Genomic DNA, 16,441 nt, shown 5'->3' on the forward strand with positions numbered 1-16,441 from the left:
AATGGCGGCGCTCGTGGCAACTTCCAAAATAAGGCTAATACCACAGTCCGACAACAGTTAAATCACATTCTATATCACCTGACCTGTAAACAAATGGTTATTTTGACTTTTGAATGTAGGAAGTACCAAAAATAACACACATGAACAGGCTTTTCACATTCACAGGTGAGACGTTTCAGTCAGTATAAGTGCATTATGTTCATTACATTACATATTCACTAATCACTACACATGTTTTATTGTTCTTTGCATGTGTATCGTATCATCTGTATATTTGTTTTTTGTTGTCTTTTTATGTGAATCTCTTTGTGCAGCTGAAGTTGCATTTAAATGTGCTATATAAATAAAATACAACTGAATTGGATATGTTAAAACTGGCCTCACCCCACCATCACCTGCTGGTTTCCATGGACATGTTACGGCTTTTCCTTGGAATTTTCAATGACATCTCTATGGAGACAAAGATGTTTTCAGACACATTAGTGCACTTTGGTGACCGTCCCCAGCGCACACTAGATTTTGCGCTGTTTATTTTACTTTTGGGTCGGTCTTGTTCACACACACTACGCATCATTAACCCCAAAACTTGCACCACGAGCCACGGGAGAGTCCATCACCTGATCAAAAAAACGTACTTCTATGACAATGTGCTTCAAGCGAACAGAGCCCACGTTCACTTCTGGTGGTCTTTTCTTTGGCCGTGTTCACAGCGCAGTCGTCCTACTCCAGAGTGCAGGTGGAGCCGCTCCCAGACGTCCTGTTTGAAGCGTTCTTGGACCAGCCGTTTCCTGTGGTCCAGAGTGTAACGGTTGGGTTCAAACTGGCCCAAGTGCATCAGTCTCGGAGCACAACCTAAACCAGAAATGTTACACAACACACCTTTAATACAAACCGGCACCGTAAGCACCCCTCAACTTCGAAACTATTTGCTGAATGGCCCAAATACCAAAGTAACTGTAATGTTTTACCCATGTGTGCCACTACACCCTATACATCTGTCATCTCCTTCTACCTTGATGCCAGAAAATATGTTGACTTTTTTCCAGCCCAGTTTTGGGGAATGACTTTTTGGCTGTTGGGGTTTAGACCGTGGCACTTGTGGAATTGGAACAGATTTGAGCCCATGACAACCATGCACAGCGCCAGCCCCAACAAAACCCACAACACGCCAAGTGAATAAGAGACAGAGCCAACAGGCAGAAGTGAGTAGAGTGCATATGTTGTACTCAAGTAAGAGCAATGTTTCTTCAAAATTAATTGACTGAAAAAGTATTTGGAAAATTATTAGTCAAGTAAAAGTAACTGTTGAGGCGTAACATCTGATTTAATTTGAAGTTAATGCAAAAAGAAGGGCAAAATATTAAATAATGCACAAAATCGGGTATTTTTAAAGGATAGAAAACATGAGACTAAATCGTATCTAGAGTAGAGGTGCAAGAAACACAAATGTTCAAATCATTTCATATTGTCAACGTAAAGCTTTTGTCACTTGTAGACTTACTCACGGTGGGAAGTAAGTGTACTGTTACTTCAAACTAAATATTACTCAAGTAGGAGTATGGTGTCCAAAAACTACTGTGAAAAGTACAATTTCTTAGTCTTGAGGTGGGTAGTACTCAGATAAATTTACTTGAGGAACTAAGAACTAGCCTTCCATCGTGGGTCCATATATATGTGTCGGGGATTGGATGACATGTGGAACAATTTGCCAAAACTGACACACGCTTTGGCAAATACTCAATCCTGGTACTTAGCAAGGAAAATGTATAGTGCGTTCTCCAGACAAGTTAATGTTTAGTCCTGGCAACCGCTGGATTTCCAGACAAATGCTTAGACCATTGCGTCACTACCACAAGAATGATTCCTTATGTGTCACTGTTAAATATGTGTTTCATTTCTATAACATATAGGGAAGGCAAAATGCTTAAAGTTGCATTAGTGAAACAGATAAGGTAATGGAGTTCGCTCTTAAATTGTTGACTTCTACCCCAACTTCTTTTTTCAGACAGATCCTTCGCAGCAATTGTTCTTCCAAGTTTTAGATTAGATTTTTTTTTTAAGTAGAACACTAAGTCCCCTTTCGTGCTACTAAACTGCGTATGTGGTGTTTTAATAGCATTATCCACTGCTCCAAGTCATTCTTTGGCAAGTTTAGTGCAAACTAGGTACATGTGAGGCTTTGTGGTCAAAAACGTATATCACTGAGCGCGTCCTGCCTCCAGTGGCCTCTGAAGACTTGACCAATCAGTTGTTTTTAATCGATCTTATTCCCGAAGTTGCCATGGGCGCCACTATCATCATTCGGGTTGTAATATTTTGCATGTGGCTGCCGATCTTGACAGCAAATAGGTTCTATAGGGACTACTAAGCTGTTTTAAAGCCTCCCAGAGAATCGGTGCAGTGTTGATTTGTTGGTCAACATCAAACATTTTACGCAAAACGATCTACTTTATATCAGATTTTAGCGACGAAAGGTTTCTCGAATTCTCCTTTAAAATGTTTGTTGCGGTTTAGAAGCATTTATGGCGAAAGTGGGCAAGGCGGGATAAGGTCAGTACCTCCAGATCATACCCCTCCTCCACTTTGACTCTCGTCTTTAGTCCTTCAGGTACAGCCCAGTTCGGCAGCTCTATTTCCATTTACTCCCGCTTTAAATGCAGACAGTGTCTCCACAGTTTGTCCATAAAACCCTTAAAAGTTCCCGAATGGAGGGAAAGTAAAGTAGACACATTTTCAGTGATTCTGTCTTGCCCTAGACACAAACGTTGATGGAAGTGGGGATTGAACAGTGGTCAGAGGAGGAACACTTTACCAACCGCTGTGTGAAAAGCAGTGCCGCTGGAATACAGAATAATGTGCTTTTTGTTGTTTGTGGTTCAAAGGGCCCATATGACGCTATTTTCTGATCTATGTTATAATGTTTCCTCATCAAAAACATACCTGGAGTTGCGTTTTGTTTCATTCACACACGTTTAACACACAAATCCTGCATGTTTAGGCTGAGTTCTTCACTAAAACTGAAAACACTGGTAAACATGTGGTAATACAGGATGTGCTCCACTGTGTTTTTCAACTCCATACACCATAGTTCTTCTGAAGACATGCCGTTTCTCCAGGAGATGGGGAACGAGGGAGAACTCAGGGTCGGCTAAAGTACTAAGGCTTTCCATCGGTGCAGCTGGGGAGTTAGTGTAACCGTTTAATGAACAATGAGGTGGTTTTTGAAAGCTGTTTTATAAAAAAGAGCCATATTACGATATTTTCTGATCTATTTTATGTTTCCTCATCAAAAACATACCTGGAGTTGTGTTTTGGTTCAGTCACACATGTTTAACACACAAATTTTGCATATTTAGGCTGAGTTCTTCTCTCAAATGGATATACTCGGTAGCTATTAACTTGAAAACTACAGCTTCATGACATCACAAGGTGGAACAGAGCATTTTGAGCTTTGGAGATGTAGACAGACTTAATAAAGTTACTCAAACATGTGTGAATGAAACAAAACACAACTCCAGCTAGGTTTTTGATGAGATTACAGCAAATTTAACATGGCTAAAAGCTCACAAGAGTCAATTTTGCATAATATTAACAGCTAAATTACTTTTAAAAGCTAATTACTCACTTGGGCTAGTGGATTCATTGAAGGTGTACTCGTAATATCTATGACACTGCATTTACAACAATAAAGTCCAGACTGCGACATTTACACAAAATCTCTATTGATCGCAGCATCTGTTGCCTTTGTGTGCGCCCGAAAGGGGACAGTGCCACGTAAGCTGTGCCGTGTTCATCTTCAAAGTTAGTTGTACAAATACTTTCTAGTGTTCCAAAAAAAAAACATGAAATGAAAGGAAAAACATGTCTGCAGTTGTCTTTTTGTCTTTTGTTCATTCACACATGTTTGAATAACTCTTCATTATCAGTCTGTCTAGTCTCCAAAGCTCAGAATGATCTGTTCCACCTTGTGATGTCATGAAGTGTTAGTTTAAGTTAACAGCTACTTTTTACCTTTTGTTTAGTAGAGATCGAAAATCCCATGGTTGAAATGATCACAGTGGAGCATTTTCTGTATTGCCACATGACATCACAAGGTGGAACAAAGTGTTTTCAGTTTGAGAGAAGAACTCAGCCTAAATATGCAGGGTTCGTGTTAAAAATGTGTGAATGATACAAAACACAACCCCGAGTATTGTTTTTTACATTTACATTACAACAACATAGATTGGAAAATAGTGTAATATAGACCCGTTAAATAATTCAAAATACAATTCTTGAGGAAGCAAAGGATGAAAAGCCTTTTATCGTAGTTCATAAAGGTAAATTTGCTTATGTCCACTCTGAAATCTGAAAAAGTTGAGTGCGCTTAATTCACTTTAAACCCCAAATCTGTGTGTACTTTTCCTCCTTGCTCGGTGAAGCGAGTCGGCTGATGGGGAGTCCAAGGACAGCACACCCTCTGCCCCTGTGATAATGCGCTCCAATGGATGAGAGACAAGATCCTGCTATAATGAGCTCTCTGATGATGACTCCGATGGACAGGGGCAGCAGCAGGAGCAGAGGCAGGAGCAGAGACAGGAGCAGAGACAGAGACAGGAGCAGAGACAGAGGCAGGAGCTGAGACAGGAGTAGAGGCAAGAGACAGGAGCAGAGGCAAAAGCAGAGACAGAAGCAGGAACAGAAGCAGGAGCAGAGGCAGGAGCAGAGGCAGTGACAGGAGTAGAGGAAGGAGCAGAGACAGGAGTAGAGACAGAGGCAGGAGCAGAGAGGAGCAGAGACAGGAGTAGAGGCAAGAGACAGGGGCAGAGACAGGAGCAGAGATAGTGTCCTCCACTATATCCATGATCTGAGTAAAGGTTCTCAAACTGAGGCCAGGCACCACTTATTGAAAATAATGTCATGAAAATATTCCAAGGAGCAACTATCGTTCACCATAATGGCATCACAATAAAATGCAGAAGTTCAAACCAGGTCCATAACCAAAATTGGATGAAAAATTTATTTCTCAGGCCTTAGTTTATCGGTGTACAGTAGTCGTTTCCGTCAAAGCGTTGTAGGTTTGGGACTGTATAAGAAATTGTAGTATTCCCTGATCATACGGCTCAGGGACGCAGACCCCACTTTGAGAACCACTGATCCAGAGTAAACATGGGAGACACTGTAGAATGGGGCTATACGAGGACCAGGTGTGCCAGAGAGGATAAGTGGTCCTTATTTCACAACCGAGGGCCTTGGGTCAGAGCAGGTTGTTCAGGAGGTTTGGGGAAAGGCTGAATCACTGTAGTTTATCCTGGTGGATTTTTGTCTCAGCAAATAAAAGTAACTATCTTTTTTAGTGACCTCTGTTTGGATAAAGGGTGATTGCACTGTGTAACTTTTGGGGAGAGTGCGCTGCCTGTTTGCCTCCCGGGAGGTATTATTCACCTGGAATATTTTAGATTATAGTGAGAATGTTTTCTCGTTTTTTTTTTTTGTTTTTTTTTAGTATCACACCCCCTCCTCATGCAGTCATTGAAGAGTTTTTAGTGAAGGTTTGATTAATCTGTGGCCTGTACAATCTTGAGCCTTAATATGCCACTTTGGCCTCGGCTGTCAAACTAAAATAATTAACATAAATCACAGTTACAATTGTATAATAAAAGACATAAAAATGACAGAGCACATACCTTGCTGGTTGACCCATACTTGGGAGGTAGAATGACCTTAAAATACACCTCCATTCACTTTGTTTTAACTTTAATTAACTTGGATAGCCGACACGCCAAGCTTTTACTTGTCAACCAGGTGTGCGTCTCTATCAAGTGTCCAGTGGGAAAAAAACAACAACTTCCCACCTGTTGACTACCAAAATAAAAGCACTAAAATGCCAACAGACATCCATTCATTCATTCATTTTCTTCCACTTAACCAGGGCCAGGTCGTGCGGGCAGCAGTCTATGCAAGGACTCCCAGACAAGTCCTCCAGCTCCTCCGGTGGGACCCCAAGGCGTTCCCACGTCAGCCGAAAGACCCTCTACCGGGTCTTTCCCTCCCGGGGGATATGCCCGGATGTAGTCGAGCTCCTCCGACATTATTTAAACTTATGGCAGTAAACTTTAGTAATAATGAATACTTGCAAGATAGACCCGTGTAATGCCATAAATGAGATGACATTCCAAGGAAAACAGATGTTTGTGGAAGTGAGAATTTTGAGGCAGTGAACAGTTAATTATTATTTTTTTTTATTAAAGGTCCTATAAGCTCAAAATGCTCCGTTCTACCTTATGATGCATAAAGCAGTAGATTTCGAGTTAACAGCAACTTTTTACCTTTTGTTTAATAGAGATAGGAAATTCCAGGGCTGAAATCATCCAAATGATTCTAGTGAAGGTGCATGAAGATTAAAAATACAATGAAGCATTTCCTGTATTACATCACAAGGTGTGCTTTCTGTCTAGAGAAGAACTGCAGAATTTATATATGCAGAATTTGTTAAATGTGTGAATGAAACAAAAGACAACTCCAGGTATGTTTTTGATGAGAAAACATAACATAGATCAGAAAATAACATAATACGGGTCCTGTAATCAAAACTACATTTTGTCTCCATCGCCTTGACTGTTCTCCCCAAGTTGAGAAACTTTTGAAACTGTTTAGTAGGATTCTGCATTAAGAAAAACAAATTGGCAAACAAATTACGTACAGAGTATTGATCAGTAATATGTCGTCTTGAAAATAAGTGTTTCAATATTGCTCATACATGCCTGAATCTCTCCAAATACAGAGGGAAAATGAAAAGACTAAACTATAACATGTTCAAAAGCTCAAAAAAGTCGATTTTGCATATCAGGTCTGCTTAAGTTTTTTGACATTAGCTAGCACATAGTTGGTTAGTCCGTCTTGTCTTTAAACACTTTGAACATTTTGAAAAGTGTATGGGAAAAATTAACCAGAGTGGACTTTGAAGCAACTGTTGAGCTCTGTCTGCAGGTTAAGGCTCTGGCAACCCAGGTTCAGTTGTGACTGCAGTACCTTTTTAAAACAGTAAGAGCACAGGCTACATACAGTTTCTTTATAAAGCAACAACCTCAGGACCTCTACTGCTCTATATAGATAACCTGACATTGATTGTGATGAATGCTACGGCAGCTGGTCTGTCAGGGGGAGGCTGTGTCACAGGAGGGTAGCTGTAGCTCCCCATGTGGGATCTTCCTGATTACGGGCCTGTGTGGGGATATGGGGTATAAAGACACAAATAAATGAGTGGATTAATGAGCGCTCTTGTTTTTTACAGACCCATGTCCTCTGGATGACTGCCAAAAAAGTAATATTGGCTTATAGATTCATAGTTATGTATGCATGGGTAGTCCAGTTCAGGTGTGCATGAAGATCTATGTTTTTACTGAACTGTTGATGGCAAAAGACAAAATTTAAATATGTCAACTAGACAAATCATTGTAGGAGTGAAGACGTTTTGCTGCTCATCCAAGCCGCTTCTTCGGTTCTGGTCAGATTGCTGGTGATTGGCAGCAGAGATTTAAATTTCATCTTTTGCAATGGATCAGACCTGGACAACTGAGGGATTGCACAAATATCTGAGCTGTTGATGGCTTGTAAATGACTGCCAGTCCCTTAGAACTTCTGTTTGATGCAGAAAGGTCTGGAATCCGACCGTAGAATGTAACAAACCTCAAATGCAGAAGACATCTCCTTTTGAAAACCGTCCTATCATTCAGAACAAAATAACTTGGTGCTTCTTCTTTTGTGTGTTTTTTTTTTTTAATGCTTTTTTATCTTGCATTTAAGAACATGTTTTCTACCAAACTACCACAGGACAGGTCAAGATTCATTTTGCAGATGTTTGGACCTCTTTGGGACTTCCTGGGTCTTTTCAGCAGTGGCTCAAAGGTTAATGCTAAAAGTCAACGAGTCGATCACAGCTCACACCAGTGCATACAGTTGCCGTGTTCACTTGACCCGTCTAGACAATAGCGAACTGTCTCAGCTAAGTAAGCAAATGACCTATCGTTCCCCAATCCCCACGTATTGTTTAAACTTTTTCTCATAAAAAAAGTCTTCCTTACACAATTTCATAACTAACTTTTCAGACATTTCTCTACAGAATTCTCCAGCAGGTATTAAAAAGTAATGCCTGTCTGCACCAAAATCATCAAACTTTCAATGATACTGTAACTCAAAATGTCCTTCAAAACGTCACTTAGGTAGATTGAACTTTTGGTGGACAAGTTTATATTTACATAATCAGTTTTACACCAAAGCTAAACCAAACGATACCAATCAGATCTTAATTTAACTAAACTTGCAACAAACCCAGAAGAAAAATGAGTATCAAAACGACAAACTTCTGCAGCTTTTCATAAATCCTGGTACTACACTGCTGTAGTTGGTATATGAGATTCCACAGAATTCCACTGGATCAAATAGCAGCGCACAGATTGGCTAGCATTGCTACGCTAGGCTAATCCCGCGTCTTATGTTAACACATTTCCAGGATTTGGGAATAAGAGGGAGATGAGACTGTCCCCATAGCACCCTGACTGTATATAAGCCCTTAAGAAAACTAGATTTCGTAGCATTAGGATATAGTAACAGATATATATAGATAGATATAGATAGATATAGATAGATATAGATAGATATAGATAGATATAGATAGATATAGATAGATATAGATAGATATAGATAGATATAGATAGATATAGATAGATATAGATAGATATAGATAGATATAGATAGATATAGATATTTTGTACTTATAAAGCTTTCCATATGTAAATGTTTCTCTTTTTGGTTTTGAAGATTGAAGCCAAATGGAGTATCCATTACGTAATGCCAAAACTCTGAGGTGGCTTTGGGGTTTCGTGAAAGAAGTTGTCGTGCTAACTGAATGGTTCGATTACCAAAAAAAGCGCTCTTTTTCTTGTGTCCTTGGGCAAGCCACTACACCGAGCTCGTTACTAGAGACATTTGCCCTTCAAGCGCTGTCTAAATTAAATGTTGTAGTTTTGATCTGATTTTGGTTGATGGTCCAATTCCCACTGTCAGCTTGCGCAAACACGTCACTGAACCTTTGCACTGGGGTGGTAAAAGATGATTTCTGACGTTTAGACATTTGTCCATTAACTGAAACGTTTGTGGTTTAATTTCCAATTAGCGGAGTACTGCTGTTGTGTCCTTCAGCAAAACTCTTCACTAACTTTGCATCAAAACGTACGCTGGAGCTGCAAACACAAATTTTGGTGCTTGTTGTGTCCTTAAGCAACACACTGCACCGACTTCGTCTGTAGTGTTAATCTGTTATTTGTGGCATTTGCCCACTAACTGAAAGGTTGGTGGTTTAATTCCCGCTACCAATAATGAGTTCTGTTGTTGTGTTTTAGAGTAAGGCACTGATGTTGAGTTAATGTACACTGATCATTTCAAAGAGATGTTTGCCCACTTGCTGAATGGTTAACGGTTCAATTCTCATCCCCAGCAATGAGTACTGTTGTGTCACTGAGCAAGACTCTTGACCCATCTTTGCAAATGTATTGTTTAATTTTGCGATTCAAGAGGTTGTAATGGTGCAGAATGGCAGCCACATTTCAGTCAGGTAGTCCCAGGGCAACTGTGGTATATGAAGGAATCTCACCATTCAAATATGAACTCATGTAAGGCACTTTGAAACTCTTGTCAAACATGATATAACTCTGGAACGTTATTTTTATGACTGGCAATACATCATTTTGTCAAACTGGAGGTCAGGTGGAGACAAATCAACTAGTTTCGCTGTGAGTAGTTTGATAGATTGGCCCTTTTAAAGTAGAACTTGGTCATATTTTCACCACATGTCCAAAAGTTTGTTTTTTTTAAAACTTGACCTATTCATTTAACCATAATAAATTTGTTTTTAAATATTTAATCTTGCCTATAATTGAATTCTAATAGGCTATACCACAAAGTAAGCCATCACAAATGCCATCCATAAATGTTTGAGTAATCTAGTGATCTCTCCCGGGCCTTATTCAAACCCTTTTTACTCAGCCCACACGCCTACGTCGCCCACGCTCAAGCGCAACAATTAGCAATAAATAGTGTTGTGATAGTGCTCTGAAGGGGTAGTGACCAAGAGAGGAGAGAAAGGTGTAGCATGTATTTGCGTGCTAATTTATATTTATTAATTAATTATTAATAAAAAGAAAAGTTACTGTGTGAATTGGGCTGAGATCAATAGATTGAGATTCGACTGCTGGAGCTGGTGTAGTAAGTAAGAAATGCAGGCAGGAGGCAGGAATTATGTTGGGTGCTGGTGCCGTATATTGAAGTGAATTATATTACAAAATAATATTTACAGAAACTAAAATAGCAAAACACAAAATGGTAATAATGACAACAATAATGAAAACCCCGAATATTTACAGTCTGCAGATTTGAACCGGTCAGTTCTACTTGGTTGAGATGAGTTGGTTGCAACAAAAGGAAAAAAATTAAAGGAAGTAATCTGTACAGGTGTCGTCCACTTATTACTGACTTCAGTATTTGAGAGTATGTCTTTGCTTAGTATCCATTTGTATTGTTCGTTAGAATAGTGTCCATTGGCTTTGATTATAGTTAAAAAACACACGTTTTGCACAAAACTGGACACTGTATAACACTGGCCACTTTAATAAGTCATGCTTGCACTGTTGTTCTGATGCTGCTGTTGTATATATTTTCTACCTTTAAGTATTTTATTTGATTTTTAAGCATATCTTTTTTAACTTCGTGCATGCCCTTATTTGTATTTATTCAGTGTGTTTTATGTTGCACTTTATCACCAAAATAAGTTCCTAGTTTGTGAACTGTGTTCACAAACGATGGCAATAAAAAGATTCTGATTCTGAAAAGTCAGCAAAAGATAGAAAGAGTGGGGGGGCAGGCTGTGTCAGCCTCCTACCAGACCCGTAGGGTGATGAAGCTGTAGGTTCTGGTCTCAGCTCGCCATCGTAATCAAGAACACCTGGCCTGTATTTGAATAAACAGGACTAAATAGGTGACTTGAATAAAAATCAAATATCTAAAGTAATTAACCTTAGCTGAGTTACATTGTTCAGTTCCATTGTGTACACAAAATAATGTACCATTCAAATACAATTAATCAATAAATTGCAAATAAATAATCTTTGAACAAGGTGTTGTGGCTGTATGCTGTAGCCCACAGCTGCAGTGTTAACCTTGCAGGTTTTCACATAAATACATTCAAAATAAACATTTAGCAATAAATGGTCTTAAATTACCGGCATAAACATTAAATAGTCATCTCACAACAAAGTGCTAAATGCTCCAAAAAGGCATTAAATGTGTTTTACAATGAGCACAAACAAGAAAACAACGTTAGCCCGAGCATGCTGATGCTAAGCTAATTAGCTTAGCATCGGATGCTAGCAGCACTTTACATTCATTCAAACTCACCAATTCCCCAGTTTAACATCACATGATGGCGGCAACGGACTCCCCACGGACCGGAGGTTAGCTCTACAATGTTAAGAGTGGAACTACTTAGTTTGTTGAAGCTTAAAAACACAGAGAAGAGCGAATATTGTAAATTGTTTGGGACTGACCTTTTCACAGATGCCTCGGTAGCTTCCCCCACAACTCTGACTAGGAAGACACAGATTGAAAAGACGCTCTGCGTGCTGTGATTGGTGGACTCGGGTCACGTGATTAGGGGTGCGGTTACGTAAGGCACGTATGAGACACGGAGGGCAGAAATAAATATATAAATGTAGCTTTTATATAAACAAGATTTAACGGCAGGTCAAAGCAGGAGTTTAATAAAACATTTTTTTAATAAGACAGAATTTTAACCTGGGTTACAAAGGGGAGTGGGGACTGTCAGAAACAAGACTGAAACTTATTACACATTTTAATACGTTGTTCTTGGCAAATATAGTGATCTAAATATCTTATGTCACAAATAATACCCCATCTTTAAACAACACCGCATATTACTTTCACCATACCACAATACAAATTACGATAACTAGGCCTATATATTTTACTGGACATTTATTTATTTATCCCTGTGTCCATGGTTACAACTATAACTGTAATATGTAAGCTTCCCTGGTCTTAATATATCCACAAATGACGAAGCAATGGAGATGAATGGCCTATTAAAAGTGTAATTAGTCTTAATATAGTGGTGCTGGTGGGTACATTGACATGGAGTCTGCAGAGATGTGGCGAGGCATTGAACTGTGTCATCTCCAGGGGGACATTTCCTTTAGATTCACTGTAAATATAATCGCAAATATGAAGCATGAGCAGAACAAGCATACAGGTACAACTACAAAGATGTATTTAAAATTATCATAGTATTTAGGATGAATTACTTTTATTATCATGTTAAAGCTAGCATTGTTATTATGAGCGGGGATGTCTTTCCACAGATATGACCTGTAACTTGGTCCGGTGGATCCAGCTCCCATATTTTTCTGGACTATAAGTCGCCTCCGCCAAAAAATGCATAATAATAGAAAGAAAAAAAAACAAACAAACATATATAAGTCGCACTGGACTATAAGTCACAGTTTTTGGAGAAATGTATTTAACAAAATCCAAGACCAAGAATGGACATTTTATCTGTAAAGGCAGGTTATAATAATAATAATAAAATAGAGAACAGGCTGAATAGCAGTACAACACGCTAACGTAACACATTTATATATATTCAGCTACATGAAGCATAGACAGTGAACTGGTATGATTCAGACTCAGCAGAATACGATTTTATTTTCATCAGATGTCTTTTAAATTAACGTAATGTTAAAATTTTAACATTTCAATGGTACAGGAGTAGTAGATACAGTACTAATACAGACAATAACGAATATGTGAAATTATATGTTTTCAGTAATTTCATATATAAGTCGGATTTGAGTATAAGTCACACCCCCGGTCAAACGATGAAAAAAGTGCGACTTATAGTCCAGAAAATATGGTATTTGTCCATACTGTGGAACATTAGCTCCATGGAAACAAGTAGGTCAGATCTGTGGAGAGGAGAGCCTGCTCACATAAGATTGTAGAGATTGCAAACAATACAAATACCTGTAATTGAATAACTGCAAAATACGCAAGTTAAATGTCTTACTGTGGTTGCCTGGCAAATCCAGAATGATATATTTTCTGTACTTTTTATATTGGTAGATATCAGTCTGGTCCCCACGTCCTCACTTATCAGGTCAAACATTGTCTCAAGTCAGGTCAAACGTCCAATCAGATTTTATTTTATTTTTTTCAGTGATACTTGTGAGCTCATTGGTCACCTATGATTTACAAATAAAATCAAATTGATCTCACCTCAGATTATCAGAGTTTAGTGCATCGTTCACTGATTCTGCTGAAATCTAAAATGTTTTTCTGCCCACTGTTACATTTTTTCCTTAATTTTTTTTCTGATACGGAGCCACCATGCATGTCCCTGACTGGCTAATCCACATCTTTGTACTTCTTTGTTAAGTACTGAAGAAGTGTGTTGTGGATCCCAGGCAAATACTGGGAAACATTCCAGGCAAACCAATAACATCTCCACGGCGATCATTATTGATGTGACATTTGTGAATAAGTCGGCTCTTTTGAGTGGCTCCTTAATGTGAACTGTTGGAATCGGATCTAATTTTTTAAAAGAACCAAATCTATTTCTTTCTTTTTTCTTGTGCATTTTAACACTGAACCAATGCAAGAATCAGCACACAAATTGACATCATAATAACAGTTAGTTTTAGAATTATTATTATTGTAGTGCAACGTCTTATTTATATTATTCATAACTCCAAAGCATAAACACACTCCCACTCTCAGTTTGAACCATTTTAAACACATCTGAGCCTTGGTCGTCTCTGTCTGTGATTAGTTTGTAGATAAAATGAGTTGTCACATTGGCTTCTGTCATAGTAATAGTAAAAGAGCCAGTCTTTTGAACGGATCCAAAAGATTCAGATCCCATAAAAGAGATAATATACCCTCCACCAAAAATGTGTATTAATTTATTTATTCAATGCAAGATAAGACATAACTTGGCATAGCATGAGTTTGTAGACAGGGAAAAATAGGTGATATTTACAAGTGTATGTGACAAGTGTGTTTTTTGTGCGTGTGTGAGTGTATATGTGATTTTTATGTTATTTTGGAGAAGGCAAGGCTTGGGGACAGCAGGGGAGAATCCTAGTAAGTAAGAAAATAAGATATAGAGAATGTAAATGGGAAGGGAATAAAAACAATGCAGTATTCGCCAAAAACGATGTATTAACATGCTATAAGTTGAAATGCAATAAATTTCAGTTTCGTTTCTGATGCTGTGTCTCCCCTCCCTTTGCTCTCTCCGCTAAGTCACTCCCTCTTTAGAGCGCTATCACAACATAACCTGTATGCATTCCGTTAATGAAACTACAGCACATCGCATCAGGTTTGTGAAGTTGTAGTGTATTTTTTTAATCATGTTTTTGTATATTTATGGAAAAAGATGTTCTGCAGGGCGTAGGTGATGTAAACTTGTGGGCTGAGCTTTGGATAGGATTACGCAAACAGACATGGATGACATATAAAACCTCTTTAGGCTTGTTTTTGATGAGGGAACAACGTTATAACATGGTAGAAAGCTCCAAAAAAGTCGATTTCGCGTAATACCCCCCTTTCTAAACTTTTATTAAATTAGCTGAAGCTTCAATTCAAAACATTCAAACCCCTTATTGTTGACTTTCCATCCATCCATCCATTTTCTTCCGCTTATCCGGGGCCGGGTCGCGGGGGCAGCAGTCTAAGCAGGGACTCCCAGACTTCCCTCACCCCGGACACGTCCTCCAGCTCCTCCGGTGGGACCCCAAGGCGTTCCCAGGCCAGCCGAGAGACATAGTCCCTCCAGCGTGTCCTGGGTCTTCCCCGGGGCCTCCTCCCGGTGGGACATGCCCAGAACACCTCCCTAGGGAGGCGTCCAGGAGGCATCCTGAGCAGATGCCCGAGCCACCTCAGCTGGTTCCTCTCAACGTGTAGGAGCAGCGGCTCTACTCCGAGCTCCTCCTGTGTGACCGAGCTCCTCACCCTATCCCTAAGGGTGCGCCCGGCCACTCTGCGGAGGAAGCCCATTTCAGCCGCTTGTATCCGCGATCTTGTCCTTTCGGTCATTACCCAAAGCTCATGACCATAGGTGAGGGTAGGAACGTAGATTGACCGGTAAATCGAGAGCTTCGCCTTCCGGCTCAGCTCCTTCTTTACCACAACGGACCGATACAGCGACCGCATCACTGCAGACGCTGCACCGATCCGCCTGTCAATCTCACGCTCCATCCTTCCCTCACTCGTGAACAAGACCCCGAGATACTTGAACTCCTCCACTTGGGGCAGAGACTCACCACCCACCCGGAGAGAGCAAACCACCTTTTTCCGGTCGAGAACCATGGCCTCGGATTTGGAGGAGCTGATTCTGATCCCAGCCGCTTCACACTCGGCTGCAAACCGCCCCAGTGCCTGCTGCAGGTCCTGGCTTGAAGAAGCCATCAGGACAACATCATCTGCAAACAGCAGAGATGAAATCCTGTGGTTCCCAAACCAGGCCCCCTCCGGCCCCTGGCTGCGCCTAGAAATTCTGTCCATAAATATAATGAACAGAACCGGTGACAAAGGGCAGCCCTGGCGGAGTCCAACATGCACTGGGAACAGGTCTGACTTACTGCCGGCAATGCGAACACAGCTCCTGCTCCGGTCATACAGGGACCGGACAGCCCTTAGCAAAGAGCCCCGGACCCCATACTCCCAGAGCACCCCCCAAAGGACACCACGAGGGACACGGTCGAATGCCTTCTCCAGATCCACAAAACACATGTGGACTGGTTGGGCATACTCCCATGAGCCCTCGAGGACCCGATGGAGAGTATAGAGCTGGTCCAGTGTTCCACGACCAGGACGAAAACCACACTGCTCCTCCTGAATCCGAGGTTCGACTATCGGTCGGATTCTCCTCTCCAGTACCCTGGAATAGACCTTACCGGGAAGGCTGAGGAGTGTGATTCCCCTGTAATTGGAACACACCCTCCGGTCCCCCTTCTTATACAGAGGGACCACCACCCCGGTCTGCCATTCCACAGGTACTGTCCCCGACCGCCACGCGATGTTGCAGAGACGTGTCAGCCAAGACAGTCCCACAACATCCAGAGACTTGAGGTACTCAGGACGGATCTCATCCACCCCCGGAGCCTTGCCACCGAGGAGCTTGCCAACCACCTCAGTGACTTCAGCCAGGGTGATGGACGAGTCCGCCTCTGGGTCCCCAGTTTCTGCTTCCTCCTCGGAAGACGTGACAGTGGGATTGAGGAGATCCTCAAAGTATTCCTTCCACCGCCCGACAACATCCCCAGTCGAGGTCAGCAGCTCTCCACCCGCACTGTAAACAGTGTTGGTGAAGCACTGCTTTCCCCTCCTGAGG

Source organism: Periophthalmus magnuspinnatus, chromosome 12 (genome assembly GCF_009829125.3).
Source record: "Periophthalmus magnuspinnatus isolate fPerMag1 chromosome 12, fPerMag1.2.pri, whole genome shotgun sequence".
Taxonomy (NCBI): Eukaryota; Metazoa; Chordata; class Actinopteri; order Gobiiformes; family Gobiidae; genus Periophthalmus; species Periophthalmus magnuspinnatus.